The sequence below is a fragment of the Homarus americanus genome, unplaced genomic scaffold, assembly GCF_018991925.1.
Source record: "Homarus americanus isolate GMGI-L3 unplaced genomic scaffold, GMGI_Hamer_2.0 scaffold40248, whole genome shotgun sequence".
In the NCBI taxonomy this organism is placed as follows: Eukaryota; Metazoa; Arthropoda; class Malacostraca; order Decapoda; family Nephropidae; genus Homarus; species Homarus americanus.
In genome coordinates, this window is record NW_024712526.1 from 10,793,089 (window position 1) to 10,805,921 (window position 12,833).

The 12,833-nt window shown below is 41.6% G+C and overlaps 1 protein-coding gene across 1 annotated transcript in view; it reads left to right on the plus strand.

Annotated features, from left to right (window-relative positions):
- Positions 1-952: 952 nt before the first annotated feature.
- Positions 953-12,833, plus strand: part of LOC121862782 (cell surface glycoprotein 1-like) — a 67,559-nt gene continuing 55,678 nt past the window's right edge. Inside the window, exon 1 of the mRNA XM_042361106.1 lies at positions 953-1,077. The gene's annotated coding sequence lies outside the window, so the exon portion shown is untranslated. The remainder of the gene's footprint in view (positions 1,078-12,833) is intronic.

Here is a 12,833-nt window from a genome sequence, read left to right on the forward strand (position 1 = left end):
ATCACGAACATATCACCAAGATCACCATCACCAAGATCACCACCACCATCACCAAGATCACCACCACCATCACACCACTATCCCCACCAGGTTATGGTTGAGGTCTGGCTATTCAAGGGAGTTAGTCGGTGTCAGCACTACTGACTCGCTGCAGCTACACGGTCATTGGAGGAGTCTCCAGCTGCTCACCACTCCGCATGACTTCTCTCAGTAGCCGTAAAATGGGACCTTCACAAGCTTTAGTATTTCTGTCTGTTTCTCTCTGGTAGTTGTTCTCTCAGGAAATCAAACTCTATCTTGCCTTATTTACATATTTCAACTCAGAACTTACTTCGGGTTTTGATGAGATATAATTCCCCGCTCGAGTAACTCGTGACAGCCTCGTCATAGTAAACAAACCTCTAAAATCGCCCTTTTTATCGTATTATTTTTGTAAGGTTTAAAATCATTTTAATTGTATCGGAATGTAGAGTTGTTGGTCCGCTGATATTTTAAACTCTTGACAAATCTCTTGAGGCGAGACTCCCAGAGCAACCAAAATTACGCTTTTCAAAAGAAAATGAAGAAATTAGTTACACTTGTTCATGAGTCAGGAACAGCGCTGGGGAGTATGTCGTAAGATAATTATATGAATGAACCACGTAGGTGTATCTTTGAGGGAGATCATGATAGAATTTTATTTATTTTTTTGGTCAAGAAAGAGGATTATGATCACTAATAATTGCACTGAAGTTGTTGTTTTGTGAATGATGTTACCATTTTCTATGAAGAGTGTGTGATGATAGTCACGTTGGACTGAAATCAGATTTGCGAGAAGTAAAGATCTTCAGAGAAGAGGAAAAAGGTACAAATACCAGCGATAAATTGAGAGCTACAAAGTGGTGGGGAGTGAAGGATGTTGCCGTTTTCTACGGTGGTGGTGGTGACGACGGTGGGCGTCGGATCAATGGTGTCCTCCCCTGCCCTGCCAGTCTCTCGCCAACGTCGCCCGGCCGTCCTGTGCTCACGAGTCCACGCACTTTACCACCCAATATTCACTTACCCACAACGTGTCGCCCCATAGCCGTGATGGCATCTGTGAGTAAATATTCTTGTGTTGTTTTAGAAAGTAAAATGAGACAGGATAGATTACGGGTGTGTTAGATTTGGCCAGAAACAATGAGAAGGGTGAAGGGTCGGGCCTCTGTTTGAGCGGGGATGGTGTGCTGGCTTGTCAGCAGCTCAGATAAACGAGTTTGTGTTGCGGATAAAATTCATCAGGACGGGAATTCCAGAATAAATATTACACCCCATAAAATACGTACCAATACAGAGGTCTTATATATTACAGTGTAGGTGTCCACGTTGACGTATGACCGAGATAAATAAAAAGGTGAAGTTTTGTCAACACGATAAATTGAGTTTCCATTGCCGGATACTAACTCATCAGAATCCAGATTTTTTTTGGGGGGGGGGTTGGAAATATTGAACATAATGAAGCTTTAACCAGGCAAGGTAAATGCTTGTATAATTTAGAGGATATTTACCGATGTGGGCGTTTGTGTGAGTGGAAAATTCAGTCGGACCTGAAGCCTCGTTGACCTGAGGGACCAGGATGTGGTGTCAGGTCCTTTGGGGCTCACCCGACGGACGTGACCAATACTAAACAGGTCGAGTTGAGCCCAGGTGTCACCCCCTCCCTCGCAATAATTCCACCTCATTGGAAACAGTCATTTTTGATGTAGAGTTCAACCTCGTTAAGTTGACAGAGCCAAGTCAATGTCAGGGGTCGAATTCACACGAGTTTTTGACCTTCATCGACACAGGAGAAATTAACAACTGAAAGCTGGACATTTCCAGCTTCGATTTCGTGAACCTATCGAAGCTTATTTCATAACTTCTTGAGCTGTACTGTTGAGCTGGCGTGTCTTAATTAGCTCGGCCGATTCTACATAAAAAAAGACTTCCTTAGATGGAGTACTTTGATGACGTTCTAGGCTAGGATGGAAGTGACTTAATATGCTAAGATAAAACAGTAACGTGATATGCTAGGATAAAACTGACGTAACAGACTCGGATGGTAGTGATATCATAGGGTAGGACGGAACATTAATATCAATGGCTAGGCTGTAACAGTGACGTCATAGGTTAGGATAGAATGCATTGTTATATTCTCTATACCTTGACGCAAAATGAGAATCGCCAATACCTTAAAACAATAGAATCAAGGGTTATAGAAAAGTTGGCCGCTGATATAACATTTAAATTTATGAGGTCACTTGAACATCCCCAGCTAATTTTACCTGAAGATTAACCACGCAATCGTAACCTAATTTAACCTCTCAAATATCGTTAGGGTGTTTAATCTTCAGGTGAAATAAGTTAGGGTGTCTAATCTTTAAGTGATCTCGTAAATTTAAATGTTTTATCTGATATATTTTTTAGCCGTTTAATACCAAAACATTTAATCAGTTTTAAATTTATTTTTGGGCATAAAATATCAAAATAAAATCATATGTAAATTGAATTTTATAAATTCTCGTTTTTTTTGCCATGAATGAACTAGTAAAATTAATGAATGTATAGCGTGGTCGTGTTCGCTTGCGTGACTCTTGGCTAAGTACCAGAGGAGTGCTGACGTGCAGGTGGCAGCCGTAGCCTAAAGTGCCCTTAACCCTCACTACATTAGCCACTTTTATTACATACACTGCCGCGGTTTAAGGGGTTCTGGACTTTGAATAGTTGGTAATATTTTCTTTAACTATAGCAATGCCGAACTTAGATTAACAAGTTGTCGGATTTAGAATAGCAGATAGTTACCGAACTTAGAATAGCTATTAGTTGCCGAATTTTAAATAAATGTTAGTTGCCGGGATTAGTAGAAATGTTAGTTGCCGAACTTAGAATAACTGTTTGTTGTCAGACTTAGAATAACTGTTAGTTGCCGGACTTAGAATAACTGTTAGTTGCCGGACTTAGAATTACTGTTAGTTGCCGGACTTAGAATAACTGTTAGTTGCCGGACTTAGAATACTTAATAGTTTCGTTTATATTAACTAATTATGTATTAATCTAAATAAAATATGACAGTACTGGAATTACAAAATCAATCAGTTATGTATTATCCCTCATAAGCCTTTGTCCCCGTTCTCTTTCGTCGACACATTTTATTTAGTAAAGTGTTCATAACATTAATGCCAGATTAGTTCAAGTTTATACTGAACGTTCACTCGCTAAATGTTGTTTGATTGAATATATAGAGGTCATTCGGGGTCATCTTGTTTTTATTTGGGAATGACAACCAATCAGTGTAAAGCTTATAAAAAAAACATCTGATATATGTAAACAAAACACAAAAATACGTATTTATCGTAATATAAGGTTAAACAAAACGATTAATCTCCATATACATAAAATAAATCCAAATATACCATCATAAATCATCCGAGTTGGTTTTGCTAATGGTTTAGTAATTAAACAAAAATATGGTGAAAGAGAAAACTATCGTGGAATAAAGCCGCAGGAATTAAATGTTGCAACTGAACATTCGTAGGTGTGTAACTCAGGAGAATCCCAGTATAACGGAGTGCAAGTTGTCGAGTGGGTGTGTATAATGGTCAAGTAACTCGGTAAAATGGAGTCACGAATACCTTACTGTACAAGAGAATGGTGATGAGTAAGAAAGCGTTAACATTTAAGTTATTTCTGGTGGAGGCTTATTTGGTGAGGCTGTATTACTTCCTTGATTTACGGTACGGTGACGGTACAGTACCTCCCTGACGTAGGTACGGTGACGGTACAGTACCTTCCTGACGTAGGTACGGTGACGCCGCAACAGTTCTCAGTGCAGTAATATTCGACTTAATTTCACTAAGTAATGCATTAAGTACGGGACTCGCCATTAATGTATTGTTGCTATTTCATATATGGAAGTTTTATCTAGGGAACTACATCAGGAAATTATATATATATTTCTTTAGTATGCACGAATTATTATTATTATTATTATTATTATTATTATTATTATTATTATTATTATTAGTTTTATTATTTCTTGAACTGCGCACGAAATAAAACTACAAGCCCAGATTTTGCTATTAAACCCAAGCCACTGAAATAAACCAATTTTATAAATACTAAAACTATATAAATTTTAATTGATTTAAATGTAAATGCTTCTGTAACTCATTGGAAAATGTTACTAGTATACATAGATATACATACAGTATATGTTCACCGCATGCTAGTGTAAGGTACCGAACTACTTTAGTGATTTAATGGCTTATGCGGTATGGAAATGTCATAGTACTTATTTCAGGTTCGCGATAGCCTATGACACTGCGTTCTCCTCTTTTCTTTTCTCTATTTCCTCTCTTCTCTTTTCTCTCCTCTCCACCCCTCCCTCTTCCTCTCCATCCCTCTCTCTTCCTCTCCAATTCCCCCCTCCTCTCTCTCTCTCTTCTCTGTTTTCTTTTTTCTCCATCATTTTCTACCTCCTCTTCCCCTCTCCTCTCCACCTTCTTCTCTCCTCCTCTCCTCCTCTCCCCCCTCCCCCTCCCTCCCTCCCTCCCCCTCCTCTACCAACACAAATCATGCTACAAATGGCGGCAGAGATTGCTTCCTGTATTGCCAGTAAGTGAATTTCCATAGTTACTGGAGAGAGAGAGAGAGAGTGAGAGGGAAGAAGAAATGGGTAAGCAAATCTCTGTACGCTACGTTTTTTGGAGATTCCCGCTCCATGTTGTGGGAATATTATACCATTTTCTTTTTATTTTTATCTTTTCTTTTTATTAACTGAAAACAAAGGGCATTTATTTATTTTATTTTTATCTATCTCACAACTGTACGGGTGGGGTTTTTTCGTCTCTCTCTCTCTCTCTCTCTCTCTCTCTCTCTCTCTCTCTTAGTTTTTAAAAGAGGAAAAACTTTGATGGTTGGAAGCGAGAAAAAGGCTAACTTGTGTTATTGGAACCAAACTTTTTATTTTATTTAATTATAGTTTTAAGATTTAGGGGAAACATTTGGTACCTGATAACTAGAAGTGTTAAAGCCAGGCGTTGTTGAATGCTCGTGCTGGCGATGATTCAAGTTAAGAAGGTTTTAAACTGTAGGCCTTCCTGGCAATGACGTGAACTGCGACCTTTGTCTGTGTTAAGTAAGATGTGTGTTTGTATGTGTGTATGTGTGTATGTATGTATGTATGTATGTATGTATGTATGTATGTATGTATGTATAATGTGTGTATGTATGTATGTATGTATGGAGGGGTGTTATGTATGTATATGTGACTAGTGTGTGTTATGTATTTCTGTGTGATGTGTATGTATATGACCACCGCACACAGACCCAAAACATACATAATACATCACACGTACACACACACACACGGTCACTTCCCTACGCCAATAACTTTTACTATTTATGGATGTGAGAGGGGCGCCTTGAATGGTTCACTCAAAGAATAATGGCGCCCTTACAGACTCACATACATGATATATATTTAGAAGCGTGTTTATTTAGTAGATTATTTCACAGAAGACAGGGAAAGATAGTGAGATAGAAAGAAATAAAGAGAAACATTATCTTTTATCGTGAAATCACCGAAATGCAAACAATATCAACCAGGGCCATATCGTACAGCAGTCAAAAACTATCATATCACATCGCCAAAAGTTTAACAGTTGTATAAATATCTTAAAAATACAACCTCTTGTTAATAAAAGTTTTGGACATAAATAGAGAGAAAGAATTTACAGTAGCAAAATGTTGGAAGTAATTAAAGTCGGTATAGGAAAAATATAACAAAAATGTGTGTGTTTATTAGACTACAGATTATTGTCCAGTGTTGACCATTGGCCGTGAGTTGTGACGTAAGCTGTGACCTCTCCCTTTTATGCCATTAATCTGTAAATATGAAAGTGAATTGTTCATAGGTGGTTACTGAATGTATGTCTGTTCATATTTATATAATTTCAGTCATCAGTTTACGTTCACAAATACACAAAAGCGAAATTAGTGACAACAGCAGCAATAATAAAAAGTAATAATAATAATAATAATAATAATAATAATAATAATGCTTGTAGTAGTAACAATAATTTTTCAATATTAATTAGATTTATATTGGCGGCATAACGGGCTGCCAGAGGTACGATGTTTGCTTACCATAAAATCTGCAACATTTACTCTTTTAAAAACATTCTTTAGCTGCAAACATAATCGTCTCCCCATGATAAAAAATTAAGATAAGTGAAAAAAAAATAGCAAGTGAAGTTTAATGAGTTGTGTTTCCTTGGGTAGTTAACTTATTTATTGTTGTTTATTTTCAGATTAAGACTAAGTGGTAACTCGACCCCTCCCTCCCTTCCTCCCCCTCACCTCTTACCCTCCCTTCCTTCCTCCCCCTCACCTCTTACCCTCCCTCCCTTCCTCCCCCTCACCTCTTACCCTCCCTCCCTTCCTCCCCCTCACCTCTTACCCTCCCTCCCTTCCTCCCCCTCACCTCTTACCCTCCCTTCCTCCCCCTCACCACCCGCCCTCACACACTTGTGCTGTGACGTCATCAACAACGATTTTCCGATATTGATGGTAATTTAGTGTAAGGGGAAGGGAGGGTGAGAGGGAGGAAGTATGAGAAGGAAGAGGTGTGTGTGTGTGCGTGCATATTGTAGCCGACATTCTGGATGTATACCACCCCCCCTGCACACACACACACACACACACACACGGGACACAGACAAATGACCCCTACTCGTTGTTTACCTGTGTACGTCCATCACCTGGCCAATTCATCACAGTCCTCGGGTGACAAATGGCCCAACGCGGAGAGAGCTTTTTTATAAGGGCCTTTTTTTTATACTGTAGCTATATCGTCTATTTCCTTTAATAAATGGCTAAATAAAATAAAGGGATAAATAATAATAATATTTTCTTAAGTTCTTTATGGCTCAATGGAATAAATCATGGCCAATTCATCACATTGTATTTTGTGTAGTGAAATGGCTATAGTTCTGGAAATGGCAGGGAGGGCCATTTGTGGTTTCTTTCGTTCTTTCGTTACATACACACTTACGACACACTTGATACGCACATACACACTTATGACACACATGACACGCACATACACACTTATGACACACATGGCACGCACATACACACTTATGACACACTTGACACGCACATACACACTTACGACACATTTGATACGCACATACACACTTACGACACACTTGACACGCACATACACACTTACGACACACTTGATACGCACATACACACTTACGACACACTTGATACGCACATACACACTTACGACACACATGACACGCACATATACACTTACGACACTTGACACGCACATACACACTTACGACACACACGATACAAAGCCTTAACAAATGCAACATCACTTTATCTTACTTAAAAACCCATATCCTTGCCGTTACTTAAAACACTATACTCCTGCACCAACCTTATAGTAAGTACTTGACTCACTTAAGCTCAGACAGACAAGATGGCGTCGGTATTACACTGAGACTCTACCTTATCTGAATGTCATTATGGGATGCAGTTTTAAGAGGAAAATTATGTCGTAGAAATGTTTGAGAATTGGTGGGCGGTCTAGTTCGTCCTGGGGGAAGAATGTGTATGGGGGAGAGGGAATGAGGGGGGGAGAATGTATGAATGTGTGGGAGAGAATGAGGGGGAAGAATGTGTATGGGGAAGATGAGGGGGGAGAATGTGTATGGGGAGGGAGGGAATGAGGGGGGGTGTGTGTGGGGAGAGGGGAATGGGGGGGGAGGTATGTGGGGGAGAGGGGATGGGGGGGGAGGGAGATGTGTGGGGGAGAGGGAATGGGGGGGGGGGGGGAGGAATGTGTATGGGGGGAGAGGGAATGAGGGGGGAGAATGTGTATGGGGGAGAGGGAAGGAGGTGTCAATGGGTGTTCCTGTAGTGAAACCTTTGTGTGTGTGTGTGTAAGTCGGCCCTCCCGTGACGTCACTCGGCCGCAAGTTCTAGGTCATCTCAGGTCATTACTCACACTCTTTTATCTCCGTAATGCTGAATTGAAGGTCAGGTGTATCAGGTGCCGTAGGTAGTTAAGTAACGATATAAGTTTCTAAGTGTATATCTTAAGTTACCTTTTTTTTTCTAACCTAAACTTAAATTTAATAAGTCGTAGGAGTAATTTTTATAAGTATGATTAGAGTTTTTTAAGTCGGATATTTTTGTTTATCATGGTACACACACACACACACACACACACACACACACACACACGCGCACACGCACACGCACACACACACACACACACACAGCTTGTAAATATGAGTGTGCTTGATCTTGTAACCTGACACTAAAGCCGTCAACAGGTTAGGCTTGCTGCTTTACTTCCGCTTCTTGGTTTAACCGTTCTCCTGATGGGCGACTGACGTAAATGAAAATAAGTTGTTTTTTTTTCGTTCTGTAAAATAAAAGCTATTATTGGGTGCCTTTCCTTGTTTGTGTTTTGTTAGGTTTGTGTTTTTATTCTTTAACGGCTGAAAATCAGTTATTTTCACCGATTTTGTTTTTTTTTACGAATTTTAATATTATTTTCCTACAGTAAACTAGGTGCTATTAACGGAATTATTATATTATTTTTCTTTTGTAAAATTTAAAGCTATTATCGGGATATCCTCACCGGTTTTGTCGAGTTGTCTAAAGATTTAATTTTTTCTATATATATTTTCCCCATGAAAGATGCCGTCGCCGTATCCCCTTGGCCCGTCATTACACCCCCCGCCTCCTGCCCCCCTTCCCCTCCCCCGCCTCCTGCCCCCTTCCCCTCCCCAATGCCAGGCGTTCTTTTCCAAACTAGAGCTCTTATTCATTCACACCTCGGTATTTCTCTTAATATGCATGAATTAATGTCTTTACTTTTAGTGCAACGTGGAAATACACAAGGTCATTAGCCAGAAGTGTTTGGCGTTCGATGTAACAAAACCAAAAAAAATCGCACGGAAATGGCGGGAAGTTCAAACCGAGTAGGGCAATAGATTCTGGCTTGATTTTATTACCGAACGCATTTGTACCTTAATGTTTCTAGTTTTCTCGTAACTCAGCGCAAATTTGATCACTTTTTAGGGTTTTGTGAAATACTCGAAAATATATTCCTAGTAAGGGAAATTTACCGAAAGAATGGTACTGATTTTATGTAGATCGTCTTGTGTTTAATGGAGGCTAATTTGGTTTTGATGGTTTGTCTGTGTAACGATACGGAGAGAGAGACGGGCAGACAGAGAGAGAGAGACGGGCAGACAGAGAGAGAGAGACGGGCAGACAGAGAGAGAGACGGGCAGACAGAGAGAGAGACGGGCAGACAGAGAGAGAGACGGGCAGCAGAGAGAGAGACGGGCAGACAGAGAGAGAGAGAGACGGACAGAGAAAGAGAGACAGGCAGACAAAGAGAAGACGGGCAGACAGAGAGACAGGCAGACAAAGAGGAACGGGCAGAGAGAAAGAGAGAGAGACGGGCAGACAAAGAGAGAGAGAAAGAGACAGGCAGACAAAGAGAGAGACACGGGCAGACAGAGAGAGAGAAAGAGACGGGCAGACAAAAAGAGAGAGACGGGCAGACAGAGAGAGAGAGAGAATACTAATATCAATGAATAGCGAAGATGAGAATACAAACAATGGTGATAATTTCCTTAACTGTGTGTGTGTGTGTGTCGTCAGCAGCAGTAGTGGCATTTAAAAGCATTTTATGTGAAGCCAGGTGATGTGAGCCAGCCAAGCCATACTAACCTAACCACCTCACCTCACCTATCCCATCCCATCCTAACCTTACCTAACCCAACCTAACCTAACCTAACCACCTCACCTTTCGTATCCCATCCTAACCTAACCCAACCCAACCTAATCTTAAACTACTTGAGAAATAACAAAAAAATAAAATTACTCTTTAAAGAAAAACAATAAGAGAAACGCCTAATTAGATAGGTTCACCTGTCGCTATTAGCAGGTAAAAAATTAGTCTACGGGCCATTGGGTAACCGATACCTTTGTACGAGAGAGTTGGGTTAAAGTTATTTCTTTTCTCGTCTATATTTTTCTTATTTCTTTTTTATTATTTATTTGTATTCTTTTTTTTTCTCTCTCTCTCTCTCTCTCTCTCTCTGGGACGTCACCAAGACAGCAAAATGGAGAGAAAGAGAGAGAGTGAAAAGAGAAGGAAGGAAAGTGAGAGACAAAGAAATATGGAAAGAACGATTGAGAATGAAAGCGAAAGAAATAAATAAAAGGGGAGAGAGAGAGAGAGAGAGAGGATCCATAGGGTACACAAGATGCTACCGACTGTATCCATTGTAATTTACATTGGTACACACTTTTGGAGGTCCATTGGTACACATTTTGGGGGGTTCATTGGTACACATTTTGGGGGTCCATTGGTACACTTTTTCTTAATCTGATGACTAATGGAACAATTTTTTTATTTATTTTTTCATAATTTTGTCCATTGGTAAGTTTTCTCGATATTATAAAGGCACACACACACGGACACACACACACGCGGGGACACACACACACACACACACACACACACACACACACACAGACACACACACACACACACACGCGGACACACACACACAGGGACACACACACACACACACACACACACACACACACACACACACACACACACACACACAGTAGGTGAGACATGTGGGTAGATAAATAAAGGTGAGGGGAGAGGTAGAAAAGGTTGAGAGGTGAGGAACAGCTTAGAAGCTTAAAGAGACAACATGGGAGGTGGGAGAGGGGTGAGGGAGGGAAGGGAGAGAGTGAGGGAGGAAGGGAAGGGAGGAATTGAGGGGGAGGGGGAAGGGAAGGAGGAGAGGGGGTGAGGGAGAGGGGAAGGGAGAGGGTGAGGGGAGGGGGAAGGAGGGTGAGGGAGGGAAGGGGAAGGGTGGGGGAGGAAGGAGAGGGTGGGGAGGAGGGGAAGGGGGTGAGGGAGGGGAAGGAGAGGGGTGAGGGAGGGAGGGAGGGGGTGAGGGGAAGGGGAGAGGGGTGAGGGGAAGAGAGGGGTGAGGAGGAAGACTTTCAGGAACGTTGAGAGTTGAGGTCGTGTTAGGTCATTGACTCTCTCTCTCTCTCTCTCTCTCTCTCTCTCTCTCTCTCACAGTAAGCAACACCTCCACCAGCCCCGGGGAGGTGTTGCAGTGTTACCAAGGTGGGCGGCCACTAGGGAAGGTATTTATACAGGTCGCGGGGCTTCTGACCCAGTATTGCCAATTCGGCGTGAAGGCTTATAGGCTTGGCCGTTTATGGTCAGATGGCCTTGTTGGAGTGGCCTGACTGTAGTAGGTGGCCACGTATAGAATGGCGGCCACGTTCAGAACAAGTCACGTACGGAACATGTCACGTACAGAGAGATATATTACCAAATTGTCCAGGGAATTTCGACCATGACTGAACAGTTTTACCACCTGCTGCCAGTCACCATTCAAGATTTTTGTCAACAACCTGAGCTGATCAATGGGAGGCCATTAATACTTCGTCTCGATTCTTGATTGGTTAAGATGATATCAGCACCATTCTGTTGAACCAATTAGAGAGAACCTCAAAATTTGGCCGGCTTTTGCCTTGTCATGGTGGCTGCTGATTGGTCAAGAAATCTGTGTAACTTGAGCTGGTTTGACCTTGCCTTCCCGACGTGACTGACCTGACCTAGCTTAACTTCATTGACCTGACTTACGGGTTTTTAAAAAGACACAATTACGCTTCATATTGTTCTGTTTTCGATTTTAACGCTGGTTGGTCGATATCCTCTCATCACCGTCACTGATTGGTTGAAATTGTCTCGTTATTGTTGCTGATTGGTTGGGGGTCATGTCATATTCATCGCTGATTGGTCGATATTGTCAGAGAACACCGTCCATTGGTCAGTGTTGTCTTATTATTATTATTGTTTTAAGTACTCACGCTGATTGGTCAAGAGTCTGTCAACGAAACTAATGATTGGTCTAGAATCTTGTCAACAAACCCCCTGATTGGTCAAAAGTGTGTTAACAAAACCCGTGACTGGTCAAGGATCTGACAAAAAAGCCCTTGATTGGTTAAGCCTATGTCAACAAAGCCCTGGGGACCAATCAGCGAGCGGCATCAACTCTCCCAGCGTCAACAGTGGCTACTCGCTCGGGTCAATAACCTGCCTACCCTCACCTGTCCTCCTCCTCCTCCTCTTCTTCCTCTGTTTACCCTCACCTGTCCCATTCTTCAACCTCTTCCTCCTCCCTTCTCTTCCTTCTCCCTTCTCTGTCTCCTTCTCTCCTCCTCCCTCCTTCTCTTCCTCCCCTCCTCCTCCCCTCCCCCCCTTCCTCCCACACACTGATGCTTGATTACAGTACAGGCTCGTGACGTCATGGCGGCCATCTTTGTATCGTAGTTGAAGTAAATTACGTTTTATCAATAACATTTAAAGGTGAAATATTAACGAATTAATTTTTGAGACGTACGTGTGTGTGTGTCGTAGATTTATGAAGAACTTTTAGCATATGAAGACTTACAACCATTTGAGAATCCATGTTTGTCGTAGCTTAAGAATAAACCTCAAGGGAATTTTTTTTAACCTTACGAGATCTTTGTGAATTATGAGTTGGTGTCATTACCCTTTTATTGAGGGGCGTTATGGGTGTTGTATCAGCGTGACAAGGACCAGAGGATATTAGTTTGTGCCATTATGTTGTTTGTGACACCTTTTAATGACACGACCAGCTGTCGTGACTCATCTCTCTCCTCTCTCTCTCTCCTCTCTCTCTCTCTCTCTCTCTCTCTCATTTCCCCCCCTTTCTCGTCCCCTCACCTACCCC